The sequence below is a fragment of the Zonotrichia albicollis genome, chromosome 4 (assembly GCF_047830755.1).
Source record: "Zonotrichia albicollis isolate bZonAlb1 chromosome 4, bZonAlb1.hap1, whole genome shotgun sequence".
Lineage (NCBI taxonomy): Eukaryota > Metazoa > Chordata > Aves > Passeriformes > Passerellidae > Zonotrichia > Zonotrichia albicollis.
The window spans coordinates 45,766,002-45,781,886 of NC_133822.1; the positions used below are offsets into that span (position 1 = coordinate 45,766,002).

General features: G+C 35.3%; 1 protein-coding gene across 7 annotated transcripts in view; it reads right to left on the reverse strand.

Moving 5' to 3' along the window:
- Positions 1–15,885, reverse strand: part of SYT1 (synaptotagmin 1) — a 336,909-nt gene that overhangs the window by 153,707 nt on the left and 167,317 nt on the right. Inside the window, exon 1 of one of the 7 annotated variants that reach the window (XM_074539686.1) lies at positions 9,481–9,484. The exons of the other annotated variants lie outside the window; for them this stretch is intronic. The gene's annotated coding sequence lies outside the window, so the exon portion shown is untranslated. Of the gene's footprint in view, positions 1–9,480; positions 9,485–15,885 lie in introns of those variants that run through there. 7 annotated transcript variants of the gene reach the window in all.

Here is a 15,885-nt window from a genome sequence, read left to right on the forward strand (position 1 = left end):
AACAAGTATGCTGAGTTTTTTCAAAACAGAAAAAAAAAGCCCTCCAGCAACTCTTCAGACGTGAAATGACAGTCCGTATAAAAGATTAATTTTTTTAATTGGCAGTCATTTCCAAATTTGCAATTTATAATGACTTAAACATCTGCTGAAAATGTAGTGCTGTATCTGAACAGCCTATTTCACACTAAGTGCACGTTAACATTACTAGGCTATTACATAAGAATTTGTAGACATATTTTAATACAGTTAAGCATTTCATAAAGTCCAGACCCTTTCCTATAGAGAAGGAGGGCAATAATGCAAATTATCAGTGTGAAATTACTTATTTTTCTAGGTTTCTGTTCTACCCATGCAGCTCCACCTGCCCAGCAATGTCAGGCCTGCGTGATTCAGACCGATAGAACCTTTTTATACCAGCTGAATTTCATTCTTTTTTCAGAGGTATTTGCCATTCTGGAAGACCTGGCTTGAGTTGTACAGATAAACACCACAAATATTGACTCATATCTGGCATTTCCAGAGCTTCATAATGTGATTCACACAGAGTTTGTAGTCCTGGAGCAATCCTGAACACCAAATAATATGTAGGATGCCCAGCTAACTGTAAATATCGAAATAAATAAATAACTCAACTACATCTTCAAACCACAGCCTCAAATGTAAGAGTAGCTGAATAGTATTCTGAAATGTAATTATTTAGTATAGAAGGTATTTTCCCAACAAGTTGTAATGCAGATTTTCCTTTTTATCACTTAGCTGAGCTCTGAACCGACAAGTCCTTTACAAAAATACTGAAATACTGTTAGGCAAAACAGCAGCTAGAAAAGGCATGACTGAACTCACAGCGATTTTCTACTGCTATCTTTTACTAATGAAATTGCACAAATACAAGGAGGAAACAAATTACCCAGCAGTGAAAATGCCAGTCTTGTATTTCTGATTCAGTTCTGTCACAGAGAACTCACATGAGTATTCATATGGGTCAGTACTTCCTAAACCTGTTTTAGTAGATGCTCCCTATCTTGGTGCACCACAGTGTGAACACAGCTGTTCTTTGCTGCAAGCTACTAAAATGCCATGAATGTACTGCTTAATGACAGACACCTGAACAAAGTTTAATGCAGAGTTTATGAAATTTGGTACAAAATTAAGATTAAAAAACTGCCAAAGCTGGAATCATAACTTCTTATATATACTAAGGAACATAGAAAACATAACACAAAGATTCAAACACTACTTGAAAGTTATGTTTTCCATTTCAGAATTATTGGAATTAATTTGCCAGCCTGTACTGATTCTTGGTTATCAGGACAACTGCAACTCTTCCTTGGTCATTTTAATAACCCTTCTCTTTGTCTGCTTTAATATGGAATTATCTCCATGAAAAAAACTATGTCAAGAACTTTATATAGCATTCCAACTTCAATTTCATCTTTGTTTTTCTAAATTAACACATCTCTGCTTTTCTTGAATGTCTTGTCCAGTAACTCCTCCTTCAGTTTTCCATGATGTTATCTCTACTCACCCACAAGCTGATTTTTGGTTTTCTTCTTTGCTGTTTTCAAGGGATGAGAATCCAAATGCGGTAGAAATATTTTATGACTGGTTACCTTTCATTTTGTACTTACACACTTGATCTATTTCTAATGATCCTCTCAGTCTCTAAATATATAATTTCCTCTACAAGCTGCCAAAACCCTCCAGTATGTATCAGAAACAAATCTTTAATGTTTTTTGACTTTTGGGGGCAGTTGTTAAATGAGTAATATTGATTCAAGACCAGTGTTCCTTCAACAATCTCACTAATAATCTCCTTCATATCCAGTAACTTTAAATACAGATCATCATGTTTACTGCTTCTGATAGTTTTTAAATCACCTTACAGCTTTTTTACACATTTGCAACAAAAATAAGACCTATTTTTAAATACACTTCCAAAACAAATGCTAGAAAGTCCATATAGATAAAATTTACTGAGGTTCCTTTCTTATCAAAGAACATGGGCAATTTAGTCTGGCTTGCCCCATATCTGGCAATTTCATGTGGGCTTCAATTACTTCCATACCCCTACATATGGTTTGTTAAAATATCTTCTAAATCCCTGTATTTTACTGAGATCAATGGTCTACCATTGTCTGAATCATATTTCAAAATGAAAACATGAAATTTCTTGTGCATAACTATGTGCCTTTTCCAGGCACACTTTCTAGAACAGATTTTTAAAACAATTTTCTAAATCTAGGACATCTCTAAATTATTTACAGTTTTTGAAAAACCACATGCAACGGGAAATGGAAATAGGCATGATTAATCAAAAAGAAAATAAAAAGTAACAAGCATGGTACAATTTCTTAAAACTCAGGGTAATTATCAATGCTGATTATTGAGATAATATTTAAAAAATATGTGCTTTAATTGATTTATTTTGGTTATTAAAGTGTTTTTTTAATAACAAACTATTAGGAAATACAAAATAGCTTAACTTTAATCTTGCTTTTTTGGTAAAATAATATCTCTTTTAATATAACCCCCATCTTAAGCAAAATACAGTGATGGTTCTCAGATATGGAATTTGTAGACTAAAGTGTTTCAGATCTCAGCTGAATTTAGGCATCAGTTTGTCACTTCATGATGTTCAGTAAGTAGACTTGGTTATGAAACACAAGGGTAACTGGTATATTAAACTGGTAATCTGGCAGACTGATAACTTAAATCGGTATCTTAAAACTAGTAAACCAATATCTTAAAAATAATTTAATTTTCAAATTGATTTCCAAAGAACAAGGCCTTAAGTTATTCAGAGTTGCTGCAGACACAGAGATCTGTAAATGAAGAGAGGCTTTGGGTTCTCACCATTATTTCAAGGAAGGGCTCTCACTTAGGCAGCTTCTGTGTCCTCAGTTTAATAACTCAGGAAAGTATCTTTAACTAGCACGTGATAAGCACAGAGAGTACAAATAAGCTATTCTTAACACAGACATAATTTCCATAAAGTGAACAGCAACATACTATTTGTAAAATGGCCTAGATGTGGTTTGAAGTGAAAAGTGCATATACATGTAAATAATACAAATAGAAACTTTTACTATTAGTCTTAATATAGACATGTCCACTCATAAAACAGTTTATATAAATCACTGATACTTTAGTGATAATCAATGCTGTTTTACACTTCTTTAAGAAGGTTTGAAAGATGTTAATTAAGAATTATCTGAAAGGGTGTTAATATCCTATTAAAAACTGCCCATGGATTTCTTTTGAGTAAATCCTTATGGGAGTAGAAGAAAGTTGAAGGTATCTCTGCAGATCAAGTACTAATTTATGGGGTATTTAAATGGAAAGCTGTTTTTAATGACAAATGGCAAAATAGAGTATTATTGCCTATCAACAACAAGCTCACTCATGCCTCTGAAGAGAGGAAATCTGTACCCCAAAGACAGCTGGCATGAAACTGCAGAATCTTAATTTAGAGCCAGCGTGAAGGACTCAGATGCAATCTCTTGTGTTTGTAACAGTACAAACAGAACATCTCCAAAAAAGGGATCTATGGGATGAGGATGGTACAGGGCGAGGAAAGAGCAAAGTTCTTCAGTTCTTTAAAGATAATGTCTTCTCCTAAGGCTGCATTTTAGCATTTAATTCCATATCTTTTCATTATAAAAATTGTTTTACAAATCACTATTAGCACTTTTATGTCCAGCTCAACAACCTTTCTTCTGAAATATAATTTATATGCAAACATAATGTGCCTGATTTAATATGCTTATCAGTTCTTGTACTAATTAATGCACACATATTTTCCATCAACAGTTGAGCTTCATAAGAGTAATTTAAAAAATAGAAAAACTGTATTTCAAAGTAATCATTAAGTTATCATGAACTCTCCTTTATGCAAGCCAACATTCATACCTTTGCAAGTATGCTTAGGATAGAATTCAGAAGTTTTCAGCACAGTAATTTAAATGGCAAGACTTTTGAGAGGGAAATGGAAATCTAGTAACCACATATCTTGGTCATCTCTGGAATCACTTTTGCCAAGGCACAACAGACACATATAGAATGCTTTCCCACAATAAACAGAACAGATTTACAGAGGAAGCCTGCATCAGCTGTGATTAACAGGATCTGCAATGCCAAGAATTTAAATCACTGTCTTTGTCTGTCAGCAGGTTGCTGGACACAAAGACAGGCATCAAGAGTTGTAAAGACCCCCAGTTAAATGGCCTAATTTTGTGTAAACTCTTCATGTTATTTTATCTGTTTCTCTACAGCAGAACCTAATGAGTTGCATACAGTAGTTACAGCACTGAATCAAGACACAGCTCCCACTTGCCTATACAGATAAGGCATTTTTGGGCTAATCAGGGAGGAATAATTTCTCTGAATGCCATTCAGCTATGGAATCCCACCACAAGCATTGTTTATTTTCATCTTTGATCTTAGTGGCATGCAGGTGAAAAGCTGTACTGCTTAGGTAAGACGCACTTCCTTGTCCCCTAAGCTGTGCTCAATAATTATTATTTAAAATGTTGCTCAAGCACATGAAATTCCAAAATGAATTTCATTTTACTTGGAAATATTTCATTTAAACTTTCACGGACCCCATAAAATACTATCAACTTTTGTAACAAATTTCATACACATGATAGTGGCATAATTAGTTATTATTAGTATGTGTTGCCTTTTTTTCATATAGCTTCAAGAGTCCTTAGATAGATTAATATTTTAACCAGACGTCTTAGAGCACTGAGGACTTAAAGAGTCATATTTATCTCACCTGATTTTTAGACACTAAGCCTGATCTAACAGCAGACTAGGAAGAAAAACTTATTGAAAAAAAGACACGTACAGAGGAAAATTTACAAAATTTTATCTGTTTTTTGAATGTATTTATATGATGTTTTACTTCTATAGATCTAGAATTAGGTAAGATGAATTCAATGATGGGAAGTTTGTGAGATGCCATGCACTGAAGTAATGATTGCCCAAAAAGATGGAGGTGGGTAAGTTTTATGAGAATATTAAGTGAGGAAGAATCTTCTGTAACAAACTTGAAGCTATTTCACAAACATATAAACATAAAAAGTAAATTTCCTTTGGCTTAAATTATTTTATGTATAGCTTTAGTATCAACCTCAAGGGAGAAAAATGGAAAAATATAAAGTTCAGTATTTTTTATTTTGTATATTGTTGCATTTAGACCATAGCATATATAAATATATATGTGTATGTATATATATACACATAAAAGTTTTAAAGATTCATTTTATTTGGTTAGAAAGAGAATGAAAAGGAATGAGTTTTTTCCATGCATTTGGTGTTTGGAAGCATTCACTGTAATTGAATCCATGTGAAAAACTGGGTTGCTATTTACCAGTTTCATTTATATGAAAATGACCACCTGCTACGGTAATGAAAAAGTCAGTATGTTAAAACTTGAGAAATATCTTTTTATGAGCTATTCCTTCACTATCCTTACAAATACCACAGAAGGGTAATAAAAGCTATTTTTCATGTTTTCTTCTTGAAGTTTGAAAAGAAGATAAGAACCCTTAACATAAAACAATACTCTAGTAGGAATGGGAAAGAATGATTTGACCCCAGTATCCCATCACCTCCTCAAAACAAAACAAATAAAACACAATAAGTTTTTGGCTACCACTAAAGAAATTCCCTACTTTGTATTCAAGAGCTGTAATGCTTTCATATAGCCCCAGATATGAGAAACTGAGAAATGGCCAAGAAATCTACCTCATTCCCTATTGCCACATAATCCTATGGAAGTATACGAAATCCTTGGTTGAACGCTATTGCCATAGTTATCAATCTGTCATCTGTGAACCCTCTTCTGCTCACCTATTACTTGCTATCCTAAGATAGCTATGTTAATACCTATTACAGCTAATATGGTTCTGTTCTGGAAGAAAAGTCTTTTACACTGGAGATACTACGGATATCTGTACTTACAGGATTGCAATTATGTTTCAGTAGAAATAGTGTAACAACAGTCCTGATTTGAAGGAAAGGAAGCCAAGGGAATATTGCCAAGCACTACACTTGTTCCTAGCCTTTGGAATTAATTCTGATCCTCTCTCTACTTTACAGGGGACCTTACATGCCACTTGTTCAAACACATTCCACAAACTCCTAAGTATAGTAGAGCATGTGGCATTTCATAACTTAGAATTTTGGAAATATTTCTTCTTTTTTTTTTTTAATACATATTGAATATGCTTTTCCAACTTGAAAACCAAAGAATATGCAGAGGTTGGTGAATTTAAACAAAAAAATGTATTTATCATAGCATTTCTAAAAAGACAAAATACAGACATGCTGTATTTTACGTTTTTCATTAGCTATCTGGAGATGACTATAGCCAATACTTCTTAAAAAGGGAATTTCAATAGGGAATCCAAACACATTTGGGAGATTTAGGGCTGAAGAAGCTTATAGCAGCAGCAAAATCACTGGCATGTGTTTTACACATTAGAACTGAATCTCAAGTTAGTTATAAGAAGTAACAGACTAGATGTATGGAAATGCTTTAAAAATAAAATCAAGTAATTACTCAAAAAATAAGGATAAAAGGTGGCCCTACGAGAATTTAGGGCCCACAAAACATGGGATACTTTTCTCATAAAATAAATCTGCTCAGACCTCGTGCTATCCTTATTAGAACCATTTAAGTTTCTAAACAGTTCAGTAGCTTAGGATAAAAATGTGTGGAATTTAAGCAGTTAATCAAAGTTTGACTTTCATTTTTCCTATGAGGACATGGAAATTTTAAATTTTCATTTGGTCCTGTCTTCATTTTGTAGAGCTCTTCTATGTTCTGAAGAGACAGTAATATTCTCATTCCTTGGAGCATTTGTGTAATCTCCTCCAGCCACAACCAGGTAGAGGATTATTCCACTAAAAGAACTAACCCTGAAAATCAGAACATCCTTCTGAAACACCGATCATTTGACTCGGTCACTCTTCCAAGCACATCCCACTGAGGCACCAAAGCAATCATCAGCCACCAATCCAAGAAATCAGGTTCAAAGTCACTTTATAGGCACTTGTTATAGTTGAACTTTAGGAAATCTGAAGTCTAGACAGGGTGTACCTTATTTTTAACAACCTGCCACTTCTACAACCTGTTCCCTAACAAGAATTTGCTGAAATAAACATTAAAGTTTCCTATTGCCTTCAATTAACTTTTTATCAAGCTTTAGCCACTTCCTCTTATCCTCACCCTCCTACTCACCTTCCCAATATATGTATCTCATCCTTCTGCTCTATTTTGCTGCTTCCAATTAGTTGTGCTTTCTATCCCACTGACTCTCCTCTGTTGACTCTTCAGACTGATTTTTTTCATTCTCTTTTCTTTCTTGCAAACTTTACTTCTCTTACCCTTATGAGTCATGTGTTAATCACAATCTCCTTACCACATCCATTACTTAAACACCTTGTTATGACCACCTGAAAAGAAAAGCACTGTTGAGACCATATCTGAGTACTGTGTCCAGTTCTGTGCTTCCCAGTTCAGGAGAGACATGGACACACTGCAATGTTCCCAGAGAACAGACAGGAGGACCATAAAAGGACTGGAGCATCTGTCATTTGAGGAGAGCTGTGAGAGCTGGGACTGTGCTCTGCAGGAGCTACAGCTGCTCCATCCCAGTGAGCAGCAAGCCAGAAAAAATGCCAGGAGGCTTGCATGGATGAAAAAGGAGCTTCCAGCAAAACTCAAACGCAAAAAAAATGAAGCATGCAGAGGTCAAAAACAGAGAGGGGACACTTGGAGAAATACAGAGATTCTAGATTAACATGCAGAGATGCAGTTAGGAAAGTGAAAGCCTACCTGGAACTGAACCTGGCAAAGAACAACAAGAAAAACTTGCATAAGTATGCAATGAGAAAAGGAAGACTAGGGGAAATGTGAGCCTGCTGTTAAGTGTGCCAAGGGACCTAGTGACACAGGGCATAGTAAAGGCCGAGGTACTTGATATTGTCTGCACCTCAGTCTCTACTAAGAACACTGGTCTTCTGCAATTCCAGGCCCTTGACACCACAGGGAAAACATGGAACAAGAAAATGTACTGTTGGAGGAAGGTGATCAGGCCAGGAAATACTGTTGTTCTTGATGGTACACACCCACAAAGGCTGAGGGAGCTGCCTGCTGCCATTTCTAGGCTACTCTTGATAATCTTGAAGCACTGTGGAGCCACTGGTAGAATCATCCGAAGACTGGAGGTCAGGAAACACCACTTGAAACTTTAACAATGGCAGGAAGGAGGACCCAAGGAACTACAGACTTGTTAGCCTCACCTCTATCCCTGCAAAGGTGACAGAGCACGTAATCCTGGAAATGATTTTCAGGCACATGAAGGACAAGAAGGTAACTGGGAGTTGTCAGAACGGAGAAATCTTGCTTAACCAACCTAATATGGTCTGGAGGATGGGGCACAGCGTTACCCTCAGCACATCAGCAGTCTGCTGAGAGAAAGCATTTCAAACAGAAAGTGGTAAAAGGACAGCAGGAAAACAATAACATATTCTTCTGAAACTCCCACTCCTAGAGCTGACTGCTATCATCTGTTACCTCTTTTGTCTAATTTTAGATTGCAAACACTTCAGGGCGTGGATGACATTTTTTATTTGCCTAAGACGAGAACAATAGCTACACATTGACTATATAAATGATTAATAATGATAACAGCAGCACTCCAACAGCAAAATACAGCTCTGTCTCCACCTTCCATTTAATAATCAAATAGTCTGAAATAGAAAATCAAATAGGCTATATAGGAGTAAACATTTTTATTAATTTTGTTACTGTTCCCTACAATCATTATCTGGATATAATGGAGAGTATTTTCCACCTTAATAATGATACACAAAGGTTAAAAAAATATGAAAAGAGATCCCAAATTTCACAAATTCTAAAACAACTTGACTTGTTCTGCTGAATAAAAAGGTTTTCTAATTCATAAGTTCAGATAGAAAATGTTAATAAAAACAGAACCCAGTCAAGTCAAATAAAATAAGGAAATAAATAGGGATTTTGCTTCAGGCAGCTTGAATCTGATTTAAGCAGCACTCTTGGAAGAATCCAGCTGTTGTTTACTGAAATGTAAAATAGTGTACTTATTCTTTTATGTGACAGCATTCATGATCCTTCAAATCATGAAGTAACATATTTCTTCTCATCAACAATAATCATTTTATGTACAGTTACTAATCTGACCAATTACCTGAAAGCTAATTACTCAGGCTTTACAGAATGAGATAGCTAACCCAATGTATTTTGATTTTAATTACTGGTATTTAATAAGGAGTACTGCCAAACACATCCATAACATTAATGTTTTACAGCAGCATTACTGATATTTTGTTAGTGACTGAACCAGACTATGATCATCTTTGTTTTATAGCCTCAGAGATCAATCTGAGTGAGTGCAGAGCTGGACTATGGAAATTACAGTGTATTATTCATGTTCACAATTTACCTTTTTTCTCTGCATGTACACTGAAGTTTCACATTGAGACATTGTAATTCTCTCAAGACAGCAGGATAACCCAGGAGGTTCAAAATGATGCAGTATTAAGAAAAAAAAGACAGAGCCTTCCCCAGCAACACAGCTTGTGGCAAGTTTAAACAGGGACTTGCTCAGCCCAGATCAAGTCAGCCCTCAGAGTTACAAAAGCTGCAAACCCCATCTGTGCTTCTGCCTAACAAATCTTTAAAAACATGTAGTCTATCCCCACTTACAGTTCCTCATTTTTATAGGGAATTAATAAAAAAGCATAGTGCTACTAGAGAAAACACTTTCTATATCACTGTAAATGATGCTCTATGTAATTGACTATATTATATATTCTATATTATCACACTATACATTCAATGCAATTCTATGCTGCCTATAAAAGCTAAAAAGGTCAAAAGAGAGGGATACATTCCCACAATCCATGCTAAAACGTTTATTTCAGTCTCATGGACTCCAAGCTTTCACAAGTACTTTAAGAGGAGACTGGAAAGAATTTGCTGCCCACTCACGATGATGTCTCATAAAAGGTTCTTCAAAAACGGATCAAAGGCTGTAATTTCCATGCCATTTCTGTCCAATTTCCTTTTCTCTTATGTTTTCATTTTTGAAATGGCTATGATTGCAATCCACTTTTGCCCACACAGCACTGCAGGTCTAAATGAACCATTTATCACAAACTTTTTGTCTTTTGGCTGCTCGTGATTTTATTTCCTTTGCAATTTTTTTTATTTCATTTTTTGGTACTACTTACACCGCATTGCAATTACCTTCATAATTACACCTGCAGTGATTTATGCTTTCCTGCACTCAGATGCAGCATTGAGACTTCTGATCCCACCCAAGTGCACTTTATTATTTATGTTAATTTTAACTCCTCCTCAATCACCAAAAAGAATTTCATATGCATCTTTCCACAGGAAGAGCTTTTCTTTTTGCCCTTTCCACAGCACACAGAAAATGCTTATGTCTTGTATTGCTTTTGCTGAATGCTACGGCCTTACATCTGAACCTCACATATTTTTCTTTTTTAATTTATTTATTTTTTAAAAAGTCTGAGATAATGAAGTTTAGCCTATATTCAATTGAATCTCATTATCTCACTAGACAGCATGTCATACTTTGAATAACAATTGCGTTGCTCTTCTTTAATATAAAATTGTACCAGTCACAAGTAGACAGGTTCTCCATCATTTATCTAAATATTCTTCACTTGCCTCTGATTTACAAAAAAAACCCTTAAAAGCTAAATATAAGTTCCTATGACTCAGTTTAACCAACAAATGATCTTTCAAAATAGATTTTAAAACCCTCTCATCTTTTAGTTTTTCTGAGTTAGGAAAAAAATTTCAAAATTCATAGTCATCTAGCTACTTATAAAAAAAGTCAAAGACAGATACATTTCACTTCAGTATTTACTGTTTTCCTCCAGCTTCCCCTCTCTCTTCCAAAAATTAACCTTTAATAATAATGTTGTTTATTACAGCTCAGCCATACAAAGATATTAAATAATTTTTCAAGGATAAATTTTATTGCTATACTTTTCTTCAAATTTATCTTTCAATATAAAACGATATGGCGTGTTGCAAAATGCAAAAGAAATCTGTTTCAGATTTAAAGGTCTTGAAGTGAGAAAAATATGCTATACATAACCATTAGTCCTGCAGACTAGTGATACACAGCTGGAATACCTGATTGTTTTGGTGCCACAGTATTCACATCACCAAGTCTAGAACCCCACAATATTTAAACTACATATGCATGCCTGAGAAGGCTAAATGAAACTGTGGCTGTAGTTCTCGTATTTGAAGGCAAAAGAATAACTAACTATTTCTTTTAATTTGGTTTTATAAATATGTACCTATGTTCATAAATGTATACTTGTTTACACAGCCTAATAAATACTCAGAACACATCTTAAAAAATCTGTGCTTACTACTAAAGTTGTAAACAAGGAGCAAAAGCTCCCCCTCAACTTTCATGGATGGATCTGTTTCACATTTGGCCAGACTGACACAACACAAAACTCGATGTCCCATCTGGTGAGATGATGGAAATCACTGGATGCCTTATTTAACTTTTACACAGATGCACCCACTCCACACACAGCTTATGACCAAAGCTACAAGCAAACAACAGTATATGACCACAGTAAACTACAATTCATATGAAAATGAATGGACAAGAACAGATATAACAGATAAAATAAAACTTACTGTTGTTTTAATATATAATTTTCCCATAAGCAAGGATTCTTGTTGTTCCATAACAGAATGAACAAAGTGATGGAAATTATTTGAGCTACTTTGATTTGGAGGTAGGAGATGTGCACCATTGGTACTATTTTACAAGAATTAGCTGGAAGACTTCTCTGAGATATTCATCCTGGTGAAAAGGAAGCTCATGGAGAGTGCTCATTGCTTTCTACAACTACCTGAAAGGAGGCTGGAGCCAGGTGAGGGTCAGTCTGTTCTCGCACATAACAAGCAACAGGATGAGATAAAATTACCTCAAGGTGTGCCAGTGAAGTTTAGGCTGGAGAGTAGGAAAAAGTTTGTCCACTGAAAGGATGGTCAAGGATTGGAACAGGCTGCTCAGGGAACAGGTGGAATCACCATGCCTGCAAGTGTCAAGAAATGTGGATGTGCCAGCTGAGGACACGATTTACTGGTGAACATGGTAATGCCAGGTTAATGGTGGGACTCAAGTCTTTCCCAACCGTAACAACTTCATAATTCAGCAACAATGAACAGGCAAACAAAATTACAAGAGGTATAAAAAAAAACCTTTCAAATGAGAGAAACATTCTGCAGGACAAAACAGAAAGACCTTCTGTAGAATTCTGTGCAATAGAGAAAGAAGTAAACAAGCACTTTTACTGGGTCTCAATGCTTCCAAAATCAGCTTAACAGCCATGAAAGTAGATATTTAAAGGAAACAAACCCTTCACTGTTTTTTTTTACCTAATTTAAGCAAGGGAAATTATGAGGGTAGAAATACTAGATGTTTTTTCTAGTTTCCTTTTACATTTTTTAATCTAAAAACATTCAGGCCACATTCTACCAGCAGAAATACCACTAGAACACATAAAGTGAAATATGACATTGATATCAATATAACAAATCCAGATTTGTACGTACATAACTCAGAGAAAAATTTATCACAGTATATTACATATTATTTGGTGAAGAATGAGAAGTTCACATGACTTTCTGTAACACTGCATTGTTTTCAAAGAATAATTAAAATAAGCAATCAGTGCAATAACACTTACTAAAGGGACATGAGAAGCTGCCCCTATTCACCCTACAAAAAAAGATCCAAAGTAAGCAACAGTTAATTTAAGATGGTTATTTTGGATTCTTCCAGTGTTGGAAAGAACAGCCTTTGTTCCACAGCAATTGTCAAAATCTCTATTACTAGGAATGTGACTTTTCCTCCTAGATTACTATGACACATATTGACATAAGCATTTAGGAATTGCTAATATCTACTAAATCTAGATTTTAAAATACTTTGTGAGCCTGAGCTTTAATGTGTTTTCTCTCATCAGAGTAATTTCAGTTTTCCCAGCTCTTATGATTCTTGTTCACCTTTTTGTGCACAAAGCTAAGTGATGTTTTGCTCTCTTGATTTTCAAGACAAAAAGACCAACATGATGGCTACAGTTTCAACAATAATGGTTTTGATTTCTGTCTGAGCCTATAGGTCACAAGGAGATTATAATGGTAGAGATATTTTCTTGATTAAGAAAAAAAATAATTTTCTTCATTAAGAAAAAAAAAATCAGTAATTAGTTACTGTATTACAGTGAAAACAAAATAAAAAGTAAAATAAATTATTATTATTTTTTGCAAGTTTTAACATAATAACAGCTCTTCTTTTCCTGCCTGGTGTGATGCCAACTTTTAAACAGGAAAAAATACTGAAAATGCAGCATACAGGACAATGTAATATGTAACAGAAAAAGGCCATTCAGTTTAACACACACAAAAGTATAGGTGCACACACAGCTGCTGCTTCTTACATGGGAAATAAACAGATCCTGACAATACCACTTATTACAAAATTCATGTAACAAACCTGGTTTAAGATGCCATATCTATGTGAACGTACAGTAAAATATATTTCAAATAACTTATTCAACAGTGAAGGATCTCATCAACTGAGAAGTGAGTATGTAAGCAAGCTGTATGATTAGCTTTTTGTTTTGGGTCCTGTACCCAAATCTGCTATCATGGGCTGCATTTGCCCTAGGTGTACAAAGGCATAGGTTGATATGGACCAGTGGTCCTTGCATCTTTGTTGCATGCCATCTTTCACTGCCAAGGCCAAAGAAAAATTTTATACTCCCCTCTATGTCTGATGTGACCACTACAAGTAATTATATTAAAATATGTTACACTGTATGCAGATGGAAACATTTTCAAATTTAATTGGTAGAAAAAAATACTGAACAAAAAAGCCTTCAAACAACAGTTAACGGACATTTCAATGGAATTCTAATTCTCACAATAGTCCTGATTAAAAGTGTGATGAGAATGCAACTAACCTCACAACAGGATTACAAAAGAGCTGAATGGTCAGTAATGGGAGATTGTTACACAGTCAAGTTCCTAGGTTTCTGTGGGATTTTTCACCCAAGTTTCACTAATGTTGCTGTATTTGATTGATTGCAATTTTCTCAATTTCTAAGCTTTGTTCCAGAAAGCAACATTTTGTTCCAGTCATCTTAACAAGTGGCACAATGTTCCTTGGCATAAGATATTAATAGAGAGTCATGCTACCTGTCTCTCTTGGTTGGTCACACCAAGGTTGATTTTTGGAAGCATTTAATATTCAATTACATTGGCAGTCACATCTGTATTTAAATTTGAAATAATCTTCTGGAAACAAATAAAACTATGGGGGGAAAAAAGCCAAATTTAGATCATTTACATTGGGACCATTTACATTTCATGTCTTCCCTCAGCACATCACACTCTGCCCTCAACGTCTGTGCAGAGGAAAGAGGAAGACCTTTGGTTCACTTTTCTTTCCTTGGTGGAATCTTCAGCCACAACCTGAGTTTAGATTCTGACCTGGCCTCCCATACAGACCCTGTTTGAAGTTCTACCAAGATGCTTTGTAAGTGACCTAGCACTGACTTCCCAGGTGACAAACCTGCCCACCACTGCTGCTTGCTGCTCACTGAAAAATGATCCTGAAGGGCTTTCCTGGGGTTTTAAAAAAAGCACAGCAACTCAGGATTACTGCATGCTGTTTGAAACAGAATTTCACCCTTTCTGCAAACAATGCTGCTCACGTCTCACACAAGACAGCTACTGGAGAACATTCAAGGGCATTCCCAAAGAAACAATATGCTAATTCCCTATCTCCAGCTAAGCTGGGTCCTGGTGCACATCCAAATACAACTTAAAATTGATGATACTGACTGTATCATATAATGACCTATATTGGCAAGGTAATATATTATTACCATATAATAACAGAACACATATTAGCAAAATTGTCTTGGAGTACAAAGCTATACTAGAGATTTACTACAGTATCAGTCCAGAGCTGATTTTAGTCTACACGTTTCTTATGCATAACTTTGTTTAACTAATAAAACTTGGAGATATTACCATTTCAATGTCAAAGAAGACACAAAATCCCCACATTACCAATTTTATTATAGATCTGAAGCAAATTCATAATTCCACATTATACATACTGAGGTAAAGCATCAGCCTATTTCTGGCTGATTTTATTCTCTTCTGAAACTTGCCTCTATGTGTCATATTTAAGCTCACCTGTATTTTATATGAATGCTTATTGAACAGTCTTGCATATAGGCATGAATATGCAGAAACACAAAGAACAGCAGACTTTATAATGGAGAAAGGTCATTTGTTTTCTTAGGAAACTACACATTCCTATGCATAGGGATCGAAATAATGTAAGCTGTAGGACTAGCAAAGCATGCAAGACAAGGGTAGAAAAGTACAGCGCAATGTAAGGACTCAGCAGAGGACTTCTGGAAACTGAGCGTGTTCCTTCAGTGAAGAGGCACAGCTGATTTTCATGCAAAGCACTCACCCTATGGTCAAACCTAACTAGCAATCCCACAGCTGACATCAGAACAAGGAGCAATCATTTGTCTCTGGTAAAAACTAGAGCTGTGTCTTCTAAATGATTTTGTAATTGGCCAGGCATTCAGTTATAAGTAAAAAAAAAAATAAATTCATTACTGCTAGAAGGAAATACATTGACTCCTAGGGTACCTGTCTTGACCACTAGTGTTTAAAGTGGCAGTCCCAAAGCGATGGCTCTGTGGTTTAAGAAAATGGATGGAGAGGCAAAAATTGCATTA